We start from the raw sequence: 24,508 nt of genomic DNA, 5'->3' as shown, positions 1-24,508 counted from the left end.
GACGACAGACTAGTCAGGTTGCATCGTGTGGAAGACACTATTTGTGAGTAACTGTAACTGTATTTGTAAACAATATATTCAATGAATCGCTTCATGTAATCCGGGACCTATTAACTTCTTGTCGCGTTACTAGGCGACGTGACGGTTTTCACACTCTGTTGACAGACTTCTGGTTCATAATTACTGGGTTTTTGGAACTTGTCCCTTGTCCGGTTTTCTAGAAACCAAAGAACAGAACGTTTCCGAAACTGGATCTATTTCTGTTTTCAGGCCATAGAGGAGACATTCTGTAGGGTACCTTAGAAAGAGAAAACCTCAATCATTGGACAATGATTGAGGTTAGCTCTTTCTAAGATACCCAAGGGAGTAGGTAATTCCCCTCATACCTGACGACGGAAATATATCCAGTTTCCGAAACGTTGTGTTCTGTAGTTTCTAAAATTCAGGACAATGGATAGTTTTCAAAAACCCAGTAATTCTGAGTGTTATAAACCAACGTCAGGATCCTTTAGAATTATGGTTGCTTAATGACTGTCCTAATATGAGCATCATCCAGTGAAGTAGGAAGATAATACATATTGTACAGACACAAGGACAAAAAATTGTTAGCCCTGGCCTGTTTCAGAGAGACTGAAAAACACAACTGAATTCCTAATCGGAATTTAATGCCATAGGTTTAAGGTGAACATCGCGGTTAGGTAAAAGTACAATTGCAAATCAAAAGAAGCGACTCTGGTCTTCCTTTCATTGACAAACTTACATAACGATTTTAGTAATAACAAAGTTGGGAAACTGGTGAAGGAATTTATTGAAACCATTCTTTTTTCAACAACCGACAAAATGCTGAAAAGTATTCCTTGCCTCCTCTACTTCTGTGCATCAATTAACTTACAGGAACACAGTTCTTCTTTAATGTCAAATGGCGAATTTCTGTTATCAGCAACCTTGTGTCCAAGTGTATTCTGATGGAGAGGGTAGATCTTTCCATGCAGAAAAAGTCTGAACAGAAATGACTGGTTGCCATAGTGATTTCAAGAAAGAAAAGTGTTCATTCTAAAGATAAGCATTTCCCCATTCCAATATTTCTTTTCCGTTGGAAGCTAATATAAGGGATTTTGGAGGAAGAGAAGATGTCTTGATGAAATGGGTGGGCAAAATAAATGGGTAAACAACTCTGTATTAAAGTGGAGAGAAATTGATGTGTTAGGAAAGAGAAATGCAGTCCTTTGTAGAATTATGAGTACGAACTTTTTATTTAATATCGAAGAAAGCCGAAAGTAGCACAGGAAGGAGTTAATGTTTTGATTTCGAGAAAATTGAACCGAGTAAGTTTTTCAGTGCAGTATTTAATATATAGTTTTTAAAGGTGTGCTTATTGAAGGTATTTTTTTCCTTGGCACTACAGCCCCAGTGGGCCTATACCTACCTCCATGAACTTCTCCGTTCACTTCGGTTTTTCTAGATCTTACACATTCGGTAGGACTCCTTGGGCGGGTGATCAGTTCGTCGCAAGGCCTCTACCTGTACACAAACACAGAAAAACGCGCACACACAAACTAAACATTCATGCCCTGAGTGGGATTCGAACACACGATCCCGGTTTCCAAGCGAGCGAAAACAGTACATGCCTTAGAGCGCTCGGCTACCGTGACCGGCTATTGAAGGTATAGTGGAATAAATTCCTGAGTAGCTCAGGAGAATTTAATGTTGCTATAAGTTTCATATTTTCTTTAACTTATATAAAATTTCGTATGTGACGTTGAAATGCGTCTTTCAAGCTTGCGATAATCAGACCAACAGGCCCGTAACTTTTGTATAACTGAATCTTGTAACGTTCATTGTCATATGAGAAACTGGTTATAATGCTAAATCATGAATAATTTCAAGTGGATTTCGTATGGCATACGATTATAATGTTTCGCGCTAAATACTGCTGAAGATAAGAAATATAGTAACAAAAATCTCTCATTTTTATCTGACCTTACTGATAGCCAAATGGGATATTAGTTTAAACGAAGCAGGTTCAATGTCCATTACGCCTTAATATTTGATGTAATTTCGTTTCATAAAAGCACACAGTTCATCAAAATATTTTACGAAATATATTCTTGGAATTCATTAATTTATCTTTCTTGAGCATAGTGCATCCGTAAAACGCTTCGTTTCACTTCAGTTTCTTAATCTTACAGACAGTCGGTATGACTCCTTGTAAGGGGGATCAGTTCGTCGCAAGACCACTACCTACACAGGATAACACAAAGACTGAATGAACATAGGTAAACATCTATTCCTCCAGTGGTATTCGAACTCACGACCCCAGTGTTCGAGAGGTCGAAGGCGGATCATGCCTTAGACCGCGCAGCCACTGTGATCGGCCTATTATTGGAATAGAGGAGTAAACATTTCTCTCTCCTTTACTGACAATCAGATTGTACAATGAATAAGTCAATGCGCTGATTAGTGTAGAATATAATAACTATTTATTGTACCCTCTTCATGGCGTGAGCGGAATAAACATCTAGTGATGTTTACTTCAGTTCCTTAGATCTGGTGGCCAAATTCTTTTGAGTCTTAGGTTTTGGTGAGGTTGTAGTAGTGGTTGAAGAAGTGGATTGGAGTGATTTTCTAGTTTGCTGAAGTAATTGGTACTGTTTTCTCGGATGAGAAAACATGCTTGTTTGCGAATTCGTTACTCAGCAACGGCTGCCGCAAATTTGCTTATTCCGTTGTCGTTACCTAGCTAAGGGTATTGTTTTTAGAATCATTGCCTAGTAACGGGTCTACGTGCCACAATATGATGGCAGTATAGCCATAGATATACGCAACTGGTGCCGAAGTTGGCCTACCCATTTCGTATCCCAGATGTCACGGGTTCGAATCTTGTGCCGGAGACTAGGTGTCCTTTCTGAAATTCCTGATTGATTTCTTCTGCCCTTCAAGACTAATACCTACATAAGAACTTACTTTGGATCAGGCCTTGCCATAGCTCAAGCCGTTAGTCGCTAGCTTCCCACCACGGCGGCCCGGGTTCGATCCCGGATCTGGTCAAGTGGGATTTGTGGTGGACAAAGTGGCTCTGGGGCGGGTTTTCTCCGAGTACTTCGGTTTCCCCTGCCAATCTTTATTCAACCATATTCTCCATCATAATCACCCGGGGCAGGCTACAATAGGCCAATCATTGGCTGCCGTGCCGAGTGGATCCAGTAGGACTCCCCCCCCACTAAGCGAATTAAAAAAAAAATAAATTTTACTTTGGATCACTTAGTTTCCACGTCGTTCCCTGTTCATTATTCACTGATCATTGTTTTAAATGACGCCATATAATTTTAAGAAAGAAGTTCTGGGAAAAGTAATCGCTTAGTTTCCTTCGATACGACACTAATTGCGAAAAAACTTGTTAAACAATTTTTCTGCTGTTGCGTGTGGATTCCTTACCGCAGGAACATGTTCACCGAACAGTTGTCTAGTAATCGAACCACTGTCTAGCTACAATAAGAGGGAATACGCTTAGCAGACACCCAGACAGCAAGTTGATTCAGAAGTCTACTTTTACGTTTCTCAAAATACGGATTGTAGGCTAAAAATGAAACCGTCGTTAAATAAATCAAGAATATAAATATATGATTTCTTAGGGTTGAAGTTCTAAGTTTCATTTTCTCGTGTCTAAAAAGTGGAAAATAAATAAAGTGGGTGTGCTTGGTACAAATCTTCTTAAAATATGTTACGAGAATCGTAACAAAGCTTTAGGCTATGATTTAGAAATGGAGTTCCCTGATAATTTATGGATATGGCCTCCTAGTATGGGAGCCAGCATTTCCCGTCGCTTGTAGACAGGCGTTCCTTATGCATGGTCCCGAGGCATATAAATCTTCACATGTATTGGATAGTTTCTGTAAGATGAAACGCAGTACGCTTCTGAGGCACCCTTTCCAAGCTTAATCTCGGAAGGCATGAAAGTGATTGTAATAACAGGGCGCTTTTCATTTCGTTTCACTCTGCGGTTGTAACTATGAACGCTAGAAAAAAGAATTGTGTTTATCTTTATCGTATGTGGGGGCGTACTTTGTTTTGAAACTATGCTACAAGCCTGAAGGTCGCGGGTTCGAGTCTCGATAAGGTCATTGGATTTTTTAATTGACCTAATGCTTCCAGCTGCAGTATGACCCTGGGGTCGACTCAGCCTCTAACAGAAATGAGTACCAGGTACCTTCCTAGGGGGTAAAGGGCGGCCGGCGCGTAAGGCTGACAACTTATCGCCATCTATGAGCGGACTGTCTAGAAGATGTGAGAGCCTCAACGTCTTACAACCCTACCGGCCTTCACGGCTTGCTACAAGGATAACTTTTAACTTTTTATCTTTTTACCTTTATCGTATGCAAATAATAATCCTTTTTTCAGTTTTCTGGGCTGAAGTAATTAATACTGCAGCTCATAGATAATATTTACTGACGTAAAATATACGTTTATATCAATATATGGCAAGTGATTGGATCTGGCCATAGACGGGGTTTGGATTGTTAATTGCATTTATTGGACACTTGAACACAAAACTCGTTACTACACTTTACAGATCTCTGACACACACAGACTTGTGTTCTCACTCACGGTCTTCATTGCTCTGCTTGGTAACGTCTCCCAACAGTGGACGTTCCTCTGCTCCCGGGCTCACGTCCTCGCAGGCTGGCGGCCATCTCACACGAAACCCCTATTCTTCTAACTGTCGTCTTAGGACACAAGAGCCGACCCGCGGACTACATAGAAAACACCTCTCTCAACAGTTCGATTGTTGCATCACATAGTTGTCGGCACGTACTTCATAGAGAACACAGCTTCCCATTTACTCAAGTGTTACGTTCGTGTCTGTTGGGTTGACCATGTGATCGCAACTGAGCAATTGTGTAGCAACGTCTGTCTCTGCTGGCTTCACAATTCCTGCTTTCAGCAAATATGCCACAATATTCTTCAGCTTCTATTAAATGTTCGGACAAGGAAACGAGAAAACACGTGAGAAGTTAAATTTTCTTGAGTAGCAATTATATTTACTTTTGCCTAATTTGCCGATATTGATTTGATGTATGAAGAAATGCGTGTTGTATGATTGATTTGGAAAAATAAAGAGGCTACATGAAATAATTCTGTGGAGCCCGTAATAATATAACAAGTCAGGAAATTTACATTTAGCGCAAGAATTCTAGTGCATTTGCCCTCTTTCTTTTCTCGAAAATCTCAAAGCTTATGGGCACAGCGTATCGTATATATGTGTTATATTTTCTCTACAACTTTCGCTGGATACATTTTTCCTTATAATTAATGTTTAGCGTGTTAAGCTAAAGGTGCGCTCAGAAATGCATGTTGATCTTCGTATAAAATATTCGTTAATGTTAGCTTTTTATAATAGAAACTGAATTATATATAGCTCCCGTATCGTACTGTGAATAAGTGAAGACCATTGAAGATAGAGTGAACAGATTATTGTGTAGGGTGTATAAATTGTGTAAACCCGCAACTGTGTTATAAGTGGTTGTATTTACGAGTTGTAGGTTGTGAAATAAACGAATTAACAATCTGAACGGCGTCTTTAGAGACAAAACACGTTACAATACTTTTATAGACTACATAAAAATATTTCACCCAACGAGAAACATGTCATCCTATGCCTTTTATGAAATAATATGTATTACTTACATCAAAATAATTTGCAAAAAGCTTGGTTAACACTTTTCTCCAGATTCCCCATGGAACGTTAAAGAAATCCATTTTGATATATTATGTCAGATTCGCATTTATATATCACCGCCTCATCCTAATATATGCAACATTTGCAAGGTTTCAGTTTAAAAACTATTAAAATGGCTCACTGAAACGTGAATTATAACACATAGAGAATTAGGCTGCGAAATTTATGGCTGATAACATATCACTGTGTCGGCTGGCACATAAACATAACTAACATCACCGTACCTTTCTCTTTATTTCATGTAATGCTGTAAATATAACTCTTAATCCGCTATCAAAATGTTCCGAAAAGCTCGCGTCTCGACTGAAAACCACAAAACATCTGCGAATGGAATTCGAAGATAAAGGTAAACGAACATAAGCAGCTAGAACCTGAATGAAAGTGGTAACTACATTTTAATATGTAAACTACCTTATGGTTATTGCTTTCTGTAAGTGGCCATTAAGAGATATGTGGATAATAAAGAGCACTAAAACCTTCTCTAAAGAACACCCGCTTAGTTCTTCCGATATCTCTTCTGTTCTCTGGTAGGCGTATGGGCTTTGCCAGTATAACAGCATAACGCAAAAGTGATTCTTATTATACAGCCATAAAAGTGGCTTGATGGGAAGGAAAAGATTATATCGACTTGCAAAACAGGCATTAAATTTAACTTTAAAGCTCAGTATAAAGTTCAGTTCCACGTAGAAAGTCAGCTATTTGATCTCCGTAATAAGAGTTCTTTTAAAATTAGGGAGCACATTTACATTTTCTTCATAAGCGTTAAAATTGTCCTTATTGCAAAGTGTTTATTACTCTCTGTTTATCCAAGCATGATTTATGCTTAGAAAACACCATCTCATGTAATGAGCTATATTTATAGGGCAGATTATTACGAACTGAAATGGCAATGACGAACTTCCTCATTCAAGGTGAAAGTTTAATAAGTGATAAAATTACGAGCTGATGTTCGAATACTTTCTCGGGAACTGTTGATTATCTTTCCATCTATACGGTAATTTATTATATAATTACCTTTTGCCATTATTTATGTTGTCTGTTATGCAGTTTATATATTTTACAAGGTAGGGTTTCAGTGTATTATTTATTCATAAAATTTATTTTAATTCCCCCAATTATAACTTGAAGCATGATAAAATAAAATGTAAACTTAAATATCTTGTAATTATGAAAGAAAATAATCGACGAAGTGTTATCTTTCCTTAAAATTAATAAAGATATAACTTCTATTTTGTATTATAGACTCATGCAATTAATTGGAAGAATCGTTATATTGATTCATATTAGAAGTGAAAAGTCATCCAATTTCGAGGGACATTAATTCGGATTTTGACTGAGGGAAGCTTGTAGCAAGGTATGGCCAATTCCCATAGTTTCTATTTGTTGCTGTCACTGTACATTTTACTATACTCTATCCGCAATGGGAATTGTGGTTTCCGAAACCTCTGGAACATAAATATTGCAGACAGTAATATTTATTAAAAATTTCAAGTTTTGAGCTCATTCAAATGAAGTAATGTGAATTGTCCTTGTTCGAGTGCAGCGAAACGAACACGAGCACGTGTTCTTTTATAACTTTATATGTTTGGATTTGCACTATGTGTACCTTGCCTATTGTATGTATTTTGTCTTGTATTGTTCCCTTTATGTTATAGACTTTCCTTTTCTGTATCAGTGTTAGTTCCACTGCCACCGGATGAACACCCAATTACAGTAAAATAAAAATAATAATGGATGAATAAGTAACTGAATCATAATATTGTGACGTGGATGGCTCAACGAGACGTAGGGGTCACGTGAACTCTGCGGTCTCTCGAGTGACGTCACATACCTCCACTCCTTCCATCAGTGCGCAACTCTCGGTAAACACCGCCTCCCCCGCGGTGATGTAACAGGGGAGCAACTGTGTCAGGCAACCATTGACGCGGTGACGTAATAAGGAATACCGCGGTTACTACACAGCAGTAAACAACTCTCGACAGTGTTGCCAGACAACCTGTAAACAGTCACGCAATAGCGGTACCTATCACGTAACTGTTTTCTGTGTTGTCCGTGCCGAGGCTAAATAAGGAGCAGCGAACACTATCCATTAGTGAAGATTGAGCCAGTTACGAATGAGTGAGTAGTGAATGAGATACTAGAGATCTAGAGTAACCTATCAGTTTCAATCTAGCAGTCGCCCAATTGTATCGAGTGCATGGCAGTAACAACAGAAGTATCTGTGATACTGCCGATGACAGTAGTTGTGAGATTATGTACTGTGTGATTGTAAGAGCGAATGGGCAATAAATTCGCCATATCCAATACGGAGTAAAGTTATTTGACGCGTGACTTACCCAACACGTGACAGTATGATTCGTAGGTAATTTGTAGTTAATTTGACGTGATATATCTTTCACTTCCACACGCTTCGAAGCTGAGGCGACCCTGAGTTGGATCCACAACACTTGTCCCCTAAAAAACCCCTTATTTTAAGTCCTGCAAATATGTCGTGAGTCTCATAATTCAGGACGTTCTTACGGTGAAATAAATACCTCACGCGAAGTCATAAGGAGGAGGGCTGTATATTAAAAGTCCTCGGATAGCTATTGAACATAACGTTTGCTGCCTTCTTCATCTAGAGATCGTTTTCTTCATCCGTACCTTGAGAACATAAAACGTGACATTAAGATATCCACATTATATGGTTATCCCTTCCGGTTCTTTTCGTGATTTATTTGAAGATGATGTTAGCATCGAGACTGCATAGCATCAAAAAGAAAAATGATAAATAAGGTAGAGGTGTCAATTAAGGCCAGGCTGATAATAACGCCACTAGTATTTACTGGAAGTGTTCGTGAAAATGTCTTAGTGATGTCTTCGGCGTTTAGTTTGTGCGAGCACTGGGTCACGTCCGCCTACTACCAGTGTCACCTTTAAACCATCGAGGTCTGTCTCAGTAGGCTGAAAGAGCTCGAATAGTTATCGCGTGAGAATTGCTACCTTTCCTTTAGGACTCCAGGATATTCGTGCGTTCATAGGATAAAAGTTCTATTGTTAACAATGCTCAGCTAATGTAGTCTGTACGTGGCTGGATGTTATGTATATTCCTCCATCTCCTGACGGTATTAGAAGGTATATTTTTCTGAATTATTCAACTTCATTCTGCAATAAACGATAACAATACAGTTCATGTAATACCGCCATTGTCGATTAGGTTAATGTGACGTATCGACCCACTGCTAGGCAACGACTTGATAAAAATATTCCTGCAACAAACGTGCACGCGACAATAGAATGATATCTATTTCTAGGCATCGGAGCTATAAACACCTTTTTAATGGGTTCCGACCCGAGGCTATATAACGGGAGTCTGTAGCTAGGGAGAGTAGACTGGAGAATTGGAATTGGGAGTTCAGAAGTTGTAGGAGTACAGAACTGTAGTCGAAAGAGAATTGGGTTGAGTATTCGTAATTGGCATCTGCAGGAAATGGGAAGAAAGGAATTAGACTGTGCCAACAAACCATCATGTATGCGTTTAAGTGAGAGTGGGACTGTGATAAATCCGTTGCCAGGATACGACTAGTGAAAGCTGAGAATCCTAGTGATTGTACAACGGTGAACTGAAAGGGTGCAGAATAACGATAGCCTGTATTGCCTGTAGTCCCGAACTGTGCGAATCTATAAATGTCGATAAATTCAATTATTCAATTCAGAAGCCGTTATTATTGGTCACGGAACCTCGGACACGTGACAATAATATCACTAGTTTCACTTTGCGCTTTATAAGTTTTTAAGTGCAAATAAGGGGAAGTTGTATCTTCATTGGAGAGATTAGCTTGTTTAACAGAACACATCCGCCCTTATATGTTGACATCTCTATGTTACGCTCCTGTCCATCGCTTATTCTGTCACATGCGTATCATCGTTCTCTTGTCTTCAACGTTTCTTTCGGGATCTTTTTTTAAATCTGGTAGTATTCTTTTCAGACTGTAGTGAAGGCACGCACAGGTGTCAGGGTACAATGGTGAACATAATCTTTGAATATCACCGTGTGAGCTCGAACGGCTGGGACTGCCCTTACAACTGCATCCAGGAGACACTTCGTGGCCGGATTCCTTAGTTACTTACTTACTTACTCATGGAGCTCAGCCCTTTTTGAGGAGCCGCCAATTCTGCAGCTACTCAAGAATTTCCCAGTATTTTATGGAACCCGAAGGTTCATTACAGTGTTCACAAGAGCCCTCCACTGTTCCCTATCCTGAGCCAGATCTATCCAGTCCATACCATCCCATCCTATCTCTCTAAGATCCATTCTAATATTGTCCACCCACCTACGCCTTAGTAGTCCCTGTGGTCTCTTTCCTTCTGGCTTTCCCACCAATACCCTATACGAATTCCTCACCTTCCATTCGTGCTACATGACCTGCCCAACTCATCCTCCTTGACTTGATCATTCTAATTATACTTGGAGAAGAGTACAAGTTATGAAGCTCCTCATTATGCAGTTTTCGTGGCCGGATTAGTTGAGAGAATTCTCCTCTGAAGAAGCTAGAATGAAATTCACTCTTGTCTGCAGATTCTGAAAAACAACTGCACCAAAACAAGCTCGTTTTTTACTTACACGAAATCACACTCGCAGGTTTGCTGTTTAAATATGCAAGGAACACAGCGTGCGGAGTCCGTGGAGAGGCAGAATTGAGGGAAAGGGGTGGTTTGCTCTTTGAGAAGGAGCCCAGGCTTAACTACCAGAAAAGCAGATTCATCAGCTATGGTCGGCTGATGAGATATTTCAGAGAAACTCCATATGGTTTCTTCATACTTCTGAGACAAACAATGGACCCTATAAATTTGCCACAGTGGCAAATATAATATACAATATAGATGAAACAGAACGTAAACTGACTTACAATTCCGGTAATTAGGAATCAGTAAAAGAATTTAAAACTGACACTCACGGATGTAAAGTAGAGACCGTGACGTTAGTTATGGCCGCGCCATAGCTGAAGCGGTTAGTCGCTGGCTTCCCACCGCGGCGGCCCGGGTTCGATCCCGGGGCTGGTCAAATGGGATTTGTGGTGGACAAAGTGGCGCTGGGACAGCTTTCCTCCGAGTGGTTCTGTTTCCCCTGCCAATCTTCATTCCACCAATTGCTCCACAATCACCCTCACCTATCATCTAGGGCTGGTATAATAGGCCAGGAGTGGCCTCAGTACAAAGGACTTAGTCCCACCCCACTAGCTAATTGTCACTTCTAAAGAAATTAAGATTTGATTATTTCTGACGTATAGTTCGAAAGTTATGAAAGATTAACTGAATTGTTGGCTTTATTTGTCACCTTTACCGTAAGTGATGAACTGGAAGGATTGAAGGAGGAATCGGTTTTATCCTAAATGAAGTACTACCCCTGCCTTTGCTTCGATAGACTAAGGAAACCCTGGAAAAACCTCAAACTATTCACTGTCCCGACAGATTTTCCAGCAGCTGATCTCCCGAATTCAAGTCTACACCAATCCTTCCAGACATTTTGTCTATTATCTCGAGAAATTTTAAGGTGAAATACTGGGTTAAAGTTGTATGGGATATATCCTACTAAATTTCAAAACAGTGACCATAATGTCAGTTGAATTATTTCTGTTTACTTTCTTCGTAACGAGAAAGAGAATAGATTTTAGATCGCCACTCAACGAACAGTGCTAGTTCACTATAAGTATATTTGCATGCAATACCATTCTAGACAAATGAATGAAACGAACTTCCAAGCATCGAGATTTATATTCTGAAAAATACATTTCCATTCATTTAAATCAATTTGTAAATTTCATTTTCAGCATGATTTTCTTTTTATTCTAATCATCTTTGTGCTTATGTTCAAAATATATAAATGTAATTCGTTTACTGATTTTTTTTACAACAGCCTTTCAAAATTCAATGACTTTATTAATTTCAGTTCCTCCCCCCTTGTTTGCTGCTATGATGCAGGAAATGGAGGGAGGTATAAAAAAAATTAGTCCGAGTTTTAGCAGGAGCGTTGTTTAATTGTTAATTACGTTTTGTTTAATTTACTTTTTCCAATTTCCAACATTTTAAATATTTTCTCTGAAAAATTCCAGTTAATTTCACACGTGTGGTACGTTTCAGGCGTCATTTCCATCTGAACTAGAATAAAACAGCATCGCAAACAAACGGACGGTTGAACAATATTTGACTTTCTTTTTCCGTGAACGCAGACCACTGGGCGCCGCTGGGTGTATGTAGCAAAAGGTTAACCGGAAGAATATCAATCCCAATTGCTGAACAATGACAGGTAGAGACATCTGCGGTTGAGATCTAAAATCACACACGAAACTTTTAATATTTCCTGTACTTCAGATCTTCAGATCCTGTGTTGCTATGCTGGGCCGTGCTGGCCTTCAAACTCGTTTGTGTTGCATCGCTGTAGACGCGTGAGTGTGCAGTGCGTTCAGCCTCGGTGAATGGAACAAGATCCATGCGGAGTCAAATCGCAATTGACGGTAACAACAACAGACAATATTAAGCAATACGTTTACAAAATTTAAATACATGCTGTCGAGTGTAGGACGTGTTCACGGACTTAAGGGTGGATGTAGTGGCCTGGATAGTTGTTACAACCGTCCTTAGTACTGTGGTATGTATGAAGCACACCTATTCATTTTTATATTATTGAGTGGTATGCAAATCGCCGTATTTCCACGCCTAATAAGACAACCTACAACCTGATTAAATTTAACTTATCACTTACACTACTACAGAATCCACAGAACATGTTCACTGATTCAAAGCGTTTTATTTTCGTAAGAGTGATGCAAAATTTAAATAAAACGAAATTGGAAATGACATTGTTTTAGAATCTGTTCTCTCGGTATTTTCATACTTTGTACTGGCAGATGCTGAAATAGCAAATGCTTTCAAGTATTCGCAGTGTGACTGTTAAGTAGCTACGGTAATCTCATGTGGAATCTCGATGGCTTGGTCGGGATAGCTACTAAGTTATGGGCAAAGCAACCAACGAATCAGAGTTCGATTCCTGACAGGGGCAAGAGATTTTCCTGTTCTCCATATCATCCAGACCAGCTCTGGAGTCGACCTAGGCTCCTATCCATATGGATACTGAATATGGTTACACATAAGGCAGAAGGGTGAATCTAAAACACACGTTCGCCTAATGCCGAATTCAAGAAATGTGGAGCTATATTCCCTCCCCCAATACGTCTTCTTGATGTGGCGTTTAATTAATTAAGCTCCTGAATACATTTAACTTTTACCGTTATCGTGTTCAAGGATTTATACAGCCCACACATCTAAAGACTCAGTAGACTGCAGTGACCTTCCTCCTCAAAAAAAGTTGAAGAATGTTAAATCCGGGGACCTAGGAACCAGGGCTCCATCTCCCACCCACAATCTGGAAACTTTTCATTTATAGCAGCTCGAACAAAGTTGCGAAAACGTGGCGGTGCACCATCTTATTGGAAAACTTCAACTTTCCCGTCTCACAGTTTTGTGAAAGCGACGTTTTCGAGCATATCATGGGACATGGTCCGCGCTTCAGAAGAAAAAAGAAAGAAAGTTATATCTGCAGAGAGGGTTTATCATCCCAATAACTGTGGCATTGCGAAGGATCCTGATGTGAAAATTTACTAATATAAATTCTATGAGTGTGTCAACCTTTTTGACTTTGTTTCATTCAGTTGCATATAAAGCTTACGAAGATATAGCGCTTTGAAACACCAAACATGTTCTGTACAATGTGATTAATGGTATAAAACGAATGGATCATGTGTTTCCAAAATGAAGTTTTCCAGAAAGTTTCATTTTGACTCACACCAGTTCATCTCTGTTTCCAATAGATTAACGTGCAAACTAATCTCTGTTACTGTCTTCAGTTCTCTATACAGCTAATAAGAGACTCTATACTCATGTAATTAGTTGCTAAATGATTTGAAGCATAAGTGTTCAGTTTTCTTTTTGCTAATAAGATAGATTCTATATCATTTCATTTAACTTATAGGGCATTTATGGTATTTTAATCAAATTCAGTGTAAGCTTTGTTAAAATAGAAATTGTTAACTAATTTCAATACTATCCGCACCGAAATACCAATGACGAAAACGAACGAGGCATGTAACACGAACAGGAAGAAATAGAAAAGGATAAAAACTTAAGTGCGAAACCTGAATGGAAGAGACAACTTGAAATATACAGGCTCAAATGGGAGGATAATATTAGAGGGAACTTAGAGAGGTAGGACACGACGATGTGATGTGGATACATCTTGTGAATATAATATGGATTTCTTAATAAATGAAGAATTTATTGACTACCTGAGGGAGTACCAACTTTCCATCAAGGGCCTGTTAAAATGAGGGCGAATATCAAGCATTTTTTTTTGTAGAATTAGTTCATTATTAAGGGCCAAAATTTATTAAAATATACTTTCTTCCTTGAATTTTTGCGCTATAATAAATCAAACAGACGACAAATAATTTTTCTTGTGCATTATCTTGCCTCGGGTGTTCTGTGATTGAAAACAGTATTTTATTATTAAGAGGCATGCAGCCTACTCTAAAGGGAACTAGCATTGATTCTGTTCTGGTGAAAGGGGGACGTGCACGAGAGCTCCCTTAGCTACTGATCATTCTCCATGTATTTATAGTCAGATGTTCTTCATGTCAAAACACAAATAATCCGAATGATTCGTTCAAAATATCATATGAACTTGCTTTATAAATTTTAGAGTTATTGTAGTGTATAGAGTGATTCTAAATTATTGTCGTAGTTTCCGTGAAATATAAAATTAAAACCAGAAGCAAAGAATAAAATTCCTCGCGAAATATAAAAACGTAGCTCAAAACGTTTTATTACTCATAGGTCAATACTGCATAATCCTAAATACCATGAACATGCGCTACTTCCATAGCACATAAGGCTTGAAAATTATAGGCCACGGAAAACCTGATAATAATTTAGAATCACCCTGTGCTTCCATTCGTTCGCCGCATTCCGAAATCTGAACTGGAAACAGTTATTTTATGTCGAGGGAGTATAATGCAGGTCTATGTAACATCATCTCATATTCACTGCGAATTTCCGTGTAGATGTAAAACGTGATCTATCAAATTAACGAGGTGCAGAAAGTTTAATTTGTCCCTCAATATATTATATATAATCAAAATGCTTATATATCTAATCAGTTTTTGCTTGAACCTTGTAAAGAACTCTAAGCGCTTTTTAAAAGCCGCCCGTTTTGCAGCTACCTAAGAGAAAAGAACTCTACAGACTTAAATAAAGAAAGAAACGCAGTCGAAACTTCACAGAGTAGTGGCACCGCCAGCTTTGCTCTGTTCGAGGTAAAGCTGGCTAATTGACTAGAGACAAGTACAGATGAAACAACAGTTAAATACCACAGTAATGGGACATAAATGAGAACATATAGATAAAATGGTAAATTTGTTCCCATGCTTAATTAGTCAAGCACCACACCATGAAATTAATGTAGGGGAGTGGAGGTATAGCTCCACTATTCTTGATCTCGACACTGGCTGCAGGTGAATGGTCAACTTGACGCCCCTGCCGCTTTGTTCTCGGGAAGAAAAACAGCCGTACCCTCATGGCAGGAGGCTGGATGAACTCCAGACCAGGTATGGAGGCTATGGACGGAAGAAGAACCCCTTTACTATACCCGGAATCGAACCCCGACCGTACAGCCTATAGTTCATCGCTATACCGAGTGAGCTATCCCGGCTCCTGAAAATTCATCAGTACAAAATTAAATGAAATAGATGAAAACAAGAAACAATGATTAGACCATTTGTAAAGAATTACTGATGCAAGAGTACGGAAACAGATTCTCCGGTATTCACCAAACGAAAATCGAAACCGAGGAATGAACTGGGAAAGATCAGATGCAAATATTTTTACAATCAATGATTTGTTTCTCTGCATAATCTCATNCCGTGTCTCACGGTGTTGTCGCTTGCAGATTTACTTATACTTTTTCTTCAACCCTGAAGATGGGGGCGATACGTTCCTCCGAAACGTCGGTTAACACCACATATACACGGTGCCAAATCCCAGAAGACTGCTTTCTTCATAGTCACCGCCGTGAAAGCCTCAAATCTTACACCATATTGCTGTTTTGTATTAGAGAAAATTACATCGATGAACTCTACGTATTTGGAGAGATCTGCCCCATACCATATTTAAGAATCCTATACTAAGTGGTGCCAGTGTAGTTCTACGCACACGCGCACACACACACACACACACACACACACACACACACAGGTTGGCGCCGTCTCTCTCTCTCTCTCTAGATATTATTATCAAGAAACTGAAAAGTGTAAAGATTTGATCACCCCTACGGTCGTGACACACAAACCAAATTTAATGAAGACTCTAAACTGGTTAAAATATTATTATGAAAGATACACGGACATGCTGATAAAATATATACGAGTACTTTCATCTTTGTAAAATAGGTTATAGCAAGATTCCTTAAACTAAAATTGCTATTTCCAGGATTATATGATGGGGTACCCAAAAGAAACCGAACTAATTTTTTTGTGGACAGAGCTTTTGTAGCACCGCGTTTTGCCGCTATGAGCGCATAGAGCTAACATTCCTGAGTCGATAAGCCGACTACCGTTGCTTCAGAAGGTAAGGACTAGTTTCGGCAGAGTTTATAGTGACAACTGTTTTGTGTGATCGTCGTTTTTGCAATGGCTGATTTTCGTGAACAGCATGCGGCGGTGAAATTCTGCTTTCTGCTCGGGAAAAGTGGAACAGGAACTCTTGAAATGTTAAAAACGGCGTACAAGGACGATGCTATGGGGAAAACTCAAGTTTTTGAGTGGTTTTCCCGTTTCAAAAATGGTGAAATATCAATTGATGACAAACCTCGTTCTGGTCGTCCTTCCACGGCCCGAACACATGAAAATGTTGAAAAAATTCGTGAAATCATCAAGGAAGATCGACGACGGACCATTGAAGAAATTGTGGAGCTGTCGGGAGTGACTTGGAGCTCAGCGGCCAGATTTGTGGCAGTCGGGTGACTGGTTTTTCCATCATGACAATGCCCCTGCTCACACAGCCCTGTCTGTACGACAATTCTTGACCAAAAATGGTATGACCCCTGTTCCTCACCCTCCATACTCACCCGACCTTGCCCCGTGCGACTTTTTTTTTGTTTCCTCGAATGAAAAGAGACATGAAAGGAAAAAACGACGGAGGCGCTGTCAAGCATCTCAAAAGATGAATTTAGACAATGTTTTGAAAAATGGAATAAAAGACTAGACAAGTGTATTAGTGTAAGTGGACAGTACTTTGAAGGGGATTGAAGGTTTGTGCTTAAAGTTTGAATAAATAAGTTAAAAAAAATAAGTTCGGTTTCTTTTGGGTACCCCCTCGTATACTCTTAGATTCGAAAGGGTTCTGATGATGATTTATAAGACCCAGAATTACTGGGTTTTGTATTTTTTCCATTGCCCGGTATTCTAGAAAATAGAAAACACGACTTCTCTGACACTTAGTTTTTTCCGTCCTCAAGTGAGGAGGGGAAGACCCCTACTCAGGTGGGGCCCTTAGAAAGAGCTAAAGTTAAGACGGAAACAGATCCAGTTTGCGAAACGTCGTGTTTTCAATTCTCTACAATACCGAACGATAGAAAAATCCCCAAATCCAGTAATTCTGTGTTATATATGCACTTGTCCTTTTATGGTTATAGTTCTCAAAATTAAGTGATTGAAGAAAAAAATGATTGCACGTACAACAGCCTATGTGGAATAATTTGAACTCTGAGTATACTTACAAAACTGTCAAAAAAATTTATTACCAAGAATGGCTGCAATTTAGTATGAAAGTGAATTAATGAGTTCATAATATTGATGTTTCTCTGTTAACTAAAGTAAGGATTATTGTACAGTATGTTCTTACATACACGTCGACTTATTAAGATGATGATATTAGACTTAATTAAATTTGTATTATACGTTCAAAGGTTGTTGAATTGTCTCCTATCGTGCTAATTTATTGACATGAATAAAATTGTTTGCGTTTCGATTTTTCAACCTGATGTACATCCGAGTATTAAACCTAATAATTTATTGATTTCACGAAGAGAGAAATGGGAGAAAACGGTAATGCAAAGAAGAGAAATTCGGCGTTCGGTTTACTGATCCCTCGCCAACCCCGTATTCTCCTCCACAGCATCTGAGAGAATTCTTGTGGGTTAGAGTTAGAGACCTTGACTTAGAATATTGAAATTACAGAGTCTTTGTGGTAGCTGGGAGCGAAAGGGAAGCATGACGGAAGTGAGCATGTGCAATATAGCGAGCATTAATTTCGGTCCACTAAATCTAAAGTAACCGCCACTGCAAGGGCAATAGTGTTGTCCGCCCGTTGCTGAAGCCGTTCAGTTGAACCCACCCATATCACCGCTTCCTGTGTCTGGGGACATCCTCTGTAAGCGCTGTCCGACGGGAATTTGCTCAGCCATTATCAGCATCGAAGCAACCACTGGTATGAGGGAGTCTTTAGATTGGTTCAGACGTGGTCAGGATATTCGTATAGCAAAATTTCCCAAGGAGTTTAAAAATTGCAGCTCTTTAAACTTAAACCAGTGCTTGTAGAAATAATTGAGGTCTTGAGGTTGGATTTAATGATCATAAACAATTTATCACGGAGGCACGCTGGAGAGTATTTGGTTGAGGTACTATGCTACAAGCCGGTAGGTGGCGGATTCTCTTCCCAATGAGGTGACTAGATTTTTCAATTCCCCTAATCCTCCCAGCCGCACTATGGTCCTGGGGTCGAATCACCCTCTAACAGAAATGAGTACCAGGAATCTTCCTGGGGGTAAAGGGCAGCTGGAGCGTAAGGCAGACAACATCGCCATATGTGAGCCGATTTGTCTAGAAGATGTGGGTGCCTCTACGTCTCACAATCCTGTGGACCTCTACGACCTATTACAGGAATAGCTTCACATTTTAACCAGTTTTCCAGGTTCAGTTTTGTGGCATATTCTATTTCCTGTTATGATTCTGCTTACGCGCTAAATTATCGGGAACCGTTGAATCATAATAAGAGAAATACAGAATCTGCATTACCGGACCAAACAAACTGGTCTGGAAGGAACGCTCTAGAACTATGTTTGGTCTCATCATACACTTTTCAGACCAATGCTGGGGCAGTGCCATGAACACGTTCTTCCAAACCCTTTTCAATTCATGAATCATCTACCATTCTGCTATTCGACTTTGTATTGTCTCGATACAGAAAAATATGCTAAACATCGCGCGTATATTGTACCCTTCGCCAAGCATAATTATAACGATGAAATCCTGGAGGATGTGTTATGCAGGACATTTAGCACACATTGGAGATAAGAGGAACGCGTATAGGGTTCCGGTGGGAAATCCAGAATGAGAAAACTAGGAAGACCTAGACGTAGGTGGGAGGACAATATTGTGACATGACGCCCGAAAGCCGGAATCGCGGAGCCAGAGGAGACGTTCATTGCTGGACAACGGCTCGGTAAACACATTCCTGCGAAAATGAACACATACTCAATAATAGAAGAACCCGTTTCTTAGCAACGTCTCGGCAAACACAATAATAGGGGTATCACTTGAAACTGTTTTCTGTTCGGTCCGTGCAAAATGGTTATAAAGAAGAGTTAAGTTGAGAAGATTTAGTCGAGTTCCAGAGTTCCAAATGAGCAGTGAGCTGTTGTCAGAACTGAAGGAGTCTCCAGAGTTTATTTGCAGCAGAGAAATGAGAGTCTCTCTGGAGATGGCAAGAAAGGAATTAGGCCGTGAAAAGAAGATTTTGTGTATGGCGCAGTGCCAGTGAGAATGTTATAATCCGTTGCCAGGATACGGCTAGTGAAAAGTAAGAACACGTGTGTGTGTGTGTGTGTGTGTGTGTGTGTAACGATGAAATGTAGGGTGTGGAGATTAACGATAGCACTGTAATTAAATGTAGCTTCGTGGGGTGTGTATATGTGGTTAGTAAATCCATTCATCCAATCTATAGTCACAACAACCAGTAACACGGAACATTATTAAAACTGATCTTAGAGAAATATGATTGAGCGGTAAGGACTGAATTAATCTGAATCTGGTTATGGACCAGTGGCATGCTCTTTGTGAACACGGTAGTGAACTTTCGGGTTCCATAAAATATTGGCAATTTTTTTAATAGCTAAGCCACCAGCGTCTTCTCAAGAAGGACTGACCTTCATGTAATTAGCAACGAACTGTAAACTAGTATCTCTTGCAGCATGAGTCATGTCACACATGGGAGACGCAATGTAGATTTTCCTGGTATCGTGCGATCCTTCATGATTTACAGTAAGATCTAAAGTTTGTGACGATGGTGCACCAGTACGGATATTAAGTTTCTGGACATTATCCATCGTCTTGTCTTTATCTAAAAACCGTCCTCTTTATTTTTCAAAACACGGCGTTTCGGAGACTGGATTCTGTCTTATTTATTTAGAATCCGGACGATGGACAAAGTCCGAAAACCCAGTATCTCTGTGAATAAAGAGTTTGTTTCTAAAACCTTATGTAACCTACATGTAATTCAACCGCTGCTCAGAGTACATCAATGTCTCGTGTCCCATTCGAGCTTTCCAACCATTAAATATATAAATAGCTTACATTTATTAAAACATACATCGTATGAAGTGCTGATAATATACTCAGAAATGTAATTTTATATTATCCTCATAATGAGTCAAGGGAGGACTTGTGGAAGAAGACGGAGTGAAAAGCCGTCTGTCAGTGGCTTTAATCCCCATGCATGAACGGACATTTTACTAGTCGGCAGTGAGTATGAGGGTTGTAATCTGAGAACCCGAACTTTACTGCGTTTCCCTTCAGGATTAGCCTACTTGGAATTTATACACGTTAAATGTAGGACGGTCATTGTGTATGTGGAATGTTCTCTTATTAGGGCCTTATTTTTTTGTTGGGTAAGATTTCGAAGCGGCATGTACTGTCTTTGCTCGCTTGGTAACCAGGATCATGGGTTCGAATCCCACTCAGGGCATGGATGTTTAGTTTGTGTGTGTGCGTTTATCTGTGTTTGTCTACAGGTAGAAGCCTTGCGACGAGCTGATCGCCCGCCCAAGGAGCCCGACCGACTGTGTAAGATCTAGAAAAACCGAAGTGAACGGAGAAGTTCATGGAGGTAGGCCTAGGCCCACTGGGGCTGTAGTGCCAAAAAGAAAGAAAAAGATTTCGAAGCAAAAGCAGACATTTTATCATTTGAAGTACAAACTTGCGATAATTAATAACTTTTGAATCATCCCACATGTTTAAATAATCAAAACTACATTCGGTCAGCGTATTCGGGACACCGAGTAATAATTTTCATATACTTAACACAGCCAACAGCTCTCTGTTCGAAACTTCGTCATCTGGAGGATAGAGATTTAACTAATGTGCAAAAATAAATGCATGGTATATATAATATTTTCACATTGACACATTTAAAGCACTCTGGAGAACTTATGCAATAAATTTTATACTTTCATAATGTTTCCAAATAAATCTGCCCTTGCATGGAAGGGACATCTGTTAGTCAGTGTCCAACTTCACACATAGGAATCTGGATTACAGATACTGACCTATTTTCGTAAAGTAGGAATATACTCAAATATTGTACCCTTGAAGATATCTCGACACATTTTATTCCTAACACCCAATTATGAACGGCACGTGGTAGCGTAGTTAGTTGAGGCAATATACTACAAGCCATAAGGACGCTGGTTCGATTCTCGATGACGTCATTGGAAATTTTAATTTACCTAATCTTACCAGCCGCACTAAGATCCTATAGCCGGATAAGCCTGTAATAGAAATAAGTACCAAGAATATTCCTGGGGTTAAAGGACGACCGGCGCTTAAGACTGACAACCTCACCGCCGTCTGTGAGCCGATTTTATAGAAAATGTGGGAGTCTTTATGTCTCACTACCCTATGGGCCTACACGGCCTGTCACAGGGATAGTTTTACTTTTTACTCAGTTATCAACAGTAAATTTCCGGAGTGGTTTTCATGAGAATTTCGGAAAGAGATGCACACTAGCAATATTGAGCACTTCTAAGGACTTGTTTGATGAAATGTCAATTAACAAAATTCAATTTTATCTAGTTATTTACGAAAAACAAAATTAAATTTAAAAAATTCTTATAACTATAGGTGATCTTTCATCATAACTTGACGCGAAAAATTACGAAATGACATATTATAAACTCATCAAATTACCCTCAGGAATATTCCTGGTACAGAAATGAGTACCAGGAATATTCCTGGGAATAAAGGCGGCAGGGATGTAAGGCTGACAACATCACCGCCATCTGTGAGCCGACTGTCTAGAAAACGTGGGAGCCTCTACATCTCACAACCCTATGAGCCTCCACGGCCTGTTACAGGGATAGCTTTGCTTGTTTATTTACTCATCTAGTAACACAGCTGCATGTGTGCCAGTCCGTTTGTCAAACTGTGTGTCCTACGACTCAACTGCACCTGTCGATATTCATTTAACTGATTTTCGCAAAAGTTGAAATAAACACTTGCTATATTCGCAATTTTCAGTCTTCCTACTTTTTTATTTTCTGACGTAAATAATACCAGGATCACTACCTGCGACCTTTTGAGATAAAAGCCATATTCATATAGGCCTCTCACTGTTAAGTTCATGAAGTTTAAATGAAGATAGACCTTTGAAATAAAGCTGTTATTTGGGTGAATATTTTTTGTAAAATGAAATGCATGAACGTGGCCACCGCAGTAAGTATTTTAGTTCGTTAAAAACACTTGATAGATAACTGTTACTTTACAAATGTAAAATATGTATAGCACTATGTTAACAGTGATCTTAGATAGGTTGGGATGGTATAGATTGAATTGATCTGGCTGAGAATAAGGAGCAGAGAATGGCTGTTTGGAACACGGTAATGATCCTTCCGGTTCCATAAAATACCGGGAAGTTCTTGAGTAGCTGCACAATTGACCGCTTCTGAAGAAGGGCTCAGTTCCATGAGCGATTATTATGATGTCATGGTAACAGTTACTTAGTATTGTTTGAGGTTCTCACAACAGTTACTGCGAAGATTACTAACTGTGATCCTGTATAGTCCTGTACTTCACTGAACTTTTAGAGAAAAGTACCGCCTCCACCTTCAGGGTTGAAGAGTGAGCCAGACAACTAACCAGCAAAAAACAGGCTTGCTGCTTACTTTTGCTGGCTACAGTTTTCTACTTACCCAATATTTATAGTATTGGTATTGTGGCATGTCTTCTGAAAGCCGGAATATTTTAATCAGAAGAGACATCCATTTCTAGGGTATGGCATAATAAACAGTGACGTAACAATGGAATATGTCACGGCACGCAAAACTTAACCAATGGGGGCAACGCTGGGGACGGTGTTTTCTTTGCTGTTGGTGTCGATAGCTACGCCTTGCAAGAAATTGCGTTTTCTTTTGGGTTCTTCCCGAGGCTACATCACGAGGACCAGCGGTACAAGATAGTCAGGCAGAAGTAATCCTAAACCATTTAAATTCAAATGTACGTGGTATTTGATAAGAAGAAGCCAGGCGTAGAAATTATAAGGGGACGAAACTTGGCGGCGAGCAGGCCTACGACCGTTCAGCTGACTGCAGTTTCAGAGTTGTTACGTAAGGAAAGACATAACTTGCTGCACAAACCTGCATTAACAGAAAACCTCTGTATGTCTTGTACAAATGTACTTTTGTATAATGCAGTGACAGAGGATGCACAGAGTTCATAACAACCTGGACGACGTTATAGCGCGTATATACTCGTACTGAAACCACAGTGCAACAAACATAGCGCCTACATAAAAAGACCGACCCCTCCGTCGAAAAGTAAGCCCCATTCCGAAGCAACTACATGTCTAGCAGAGAATAAAAATTTTAGTCATGGATCTCGAGGAGACTGAAGCCAAGAATGACTGCGCTGGCCAATCCCAACAGCAATTTAACCAACCGACCGATCGAAATGAATCGAGTAGTCTGCAGTTAGCAATTGGGAAGGTCGCACCCTGGCTGAAGTATCGGTGGCGAAGGAGAACTCATTGTTGTAAATCGTTGCGTGGCAACTTCGGGTTTAATTGTGAGATAGGCGGCAGCCAGCGAGGTCAGAAGCCTCTGAATACTGAAGCTGAGGGATTCACTGCTTTGGAAGCAGTTACCAGAAAGCCAGACTCAAGTGTGTTCTGTAGTGAACTGTAAATTGTGTGTATTAGTGAAACGGTTATAATTACTTGCAGTCACGGGTCATAAGAGCCTAATAAATCGAATTACCACGGGCCGCGCCATACCTCAAGCTGTTAGTCGTTTGCTTCCAACCGCGTCGGCCCGTGTTCCATCCCGGGTCTGGTCAAGTGGGATTTGTGGTGAACAAAGTGGCACTGGGGCAGGTTTTCTCCGAGAACTTCGGTTTCCCCTGCCAATCTTCATTCCACCAATTGCTCCACAATCACCCTCACCTATCATCTGGGGCTGGTACAATAGGCCAGACGTGGCCGCCACTAGCATTTAAAAAAATCCAATTAGCAATTCAAACGCCATCTATATTCACTCAGCCATGTGACAATATTAAAGGCAATGATATCTAATTCTTCGAAATATTTAAAATGTGTAATTAGGACGACTGTTGTTTTTAATAATTACTTTGCATTTGTAAAGAATATATTTTACATAGCGTGAAGCGTATTAGCAGAGGTCTAACGCATATAACC

The 24,508-nt window shown here is 39.7% G+C and overlaps 1 long non-coding RNA gene across 1 annotated transcript in view; it reads left to right on the top strand.

Moving 5' to 3' along the window:
- The first annotated feature begins 12,113 nt into the window (after positions 1–12,113).
- Positions 12,114–24,508, top strand: part of LOC117282808 — a 77,772-nt gene continuing 65,377 nt past the window's right edge. Inside the window, exon 1 of the long non-coding RNA XR_004513690.1 lies at positions 12,114–12,365. This is a non-coding gene — a long non-coding RNA (uncharacterized LOC117282808). The remainder of the gene's footprint in view (positions 12,366–24,508) is intronic.

The sequence above is a fragment of the Cryptotermes secundus genome, unplaced genomic scaffold (assembly GCF_002891405.2).
Source record: "Cryptotermes secundus unplaced genomic scaffold, Csec_1.0 scaffold558, whole genome shotgun sequence".
Taxonomy (NCBI): Eukaryota; Metazoa; Arthropoda; class Insecta; order Blattodea; family Kalotermitidae; genus Cryptotermes; species Cryptotermes secundus.
Note: the sequence above shows the minus strand (reverse complement) of the source record. Positions and strands in the feature narration are given on the sequence as shown.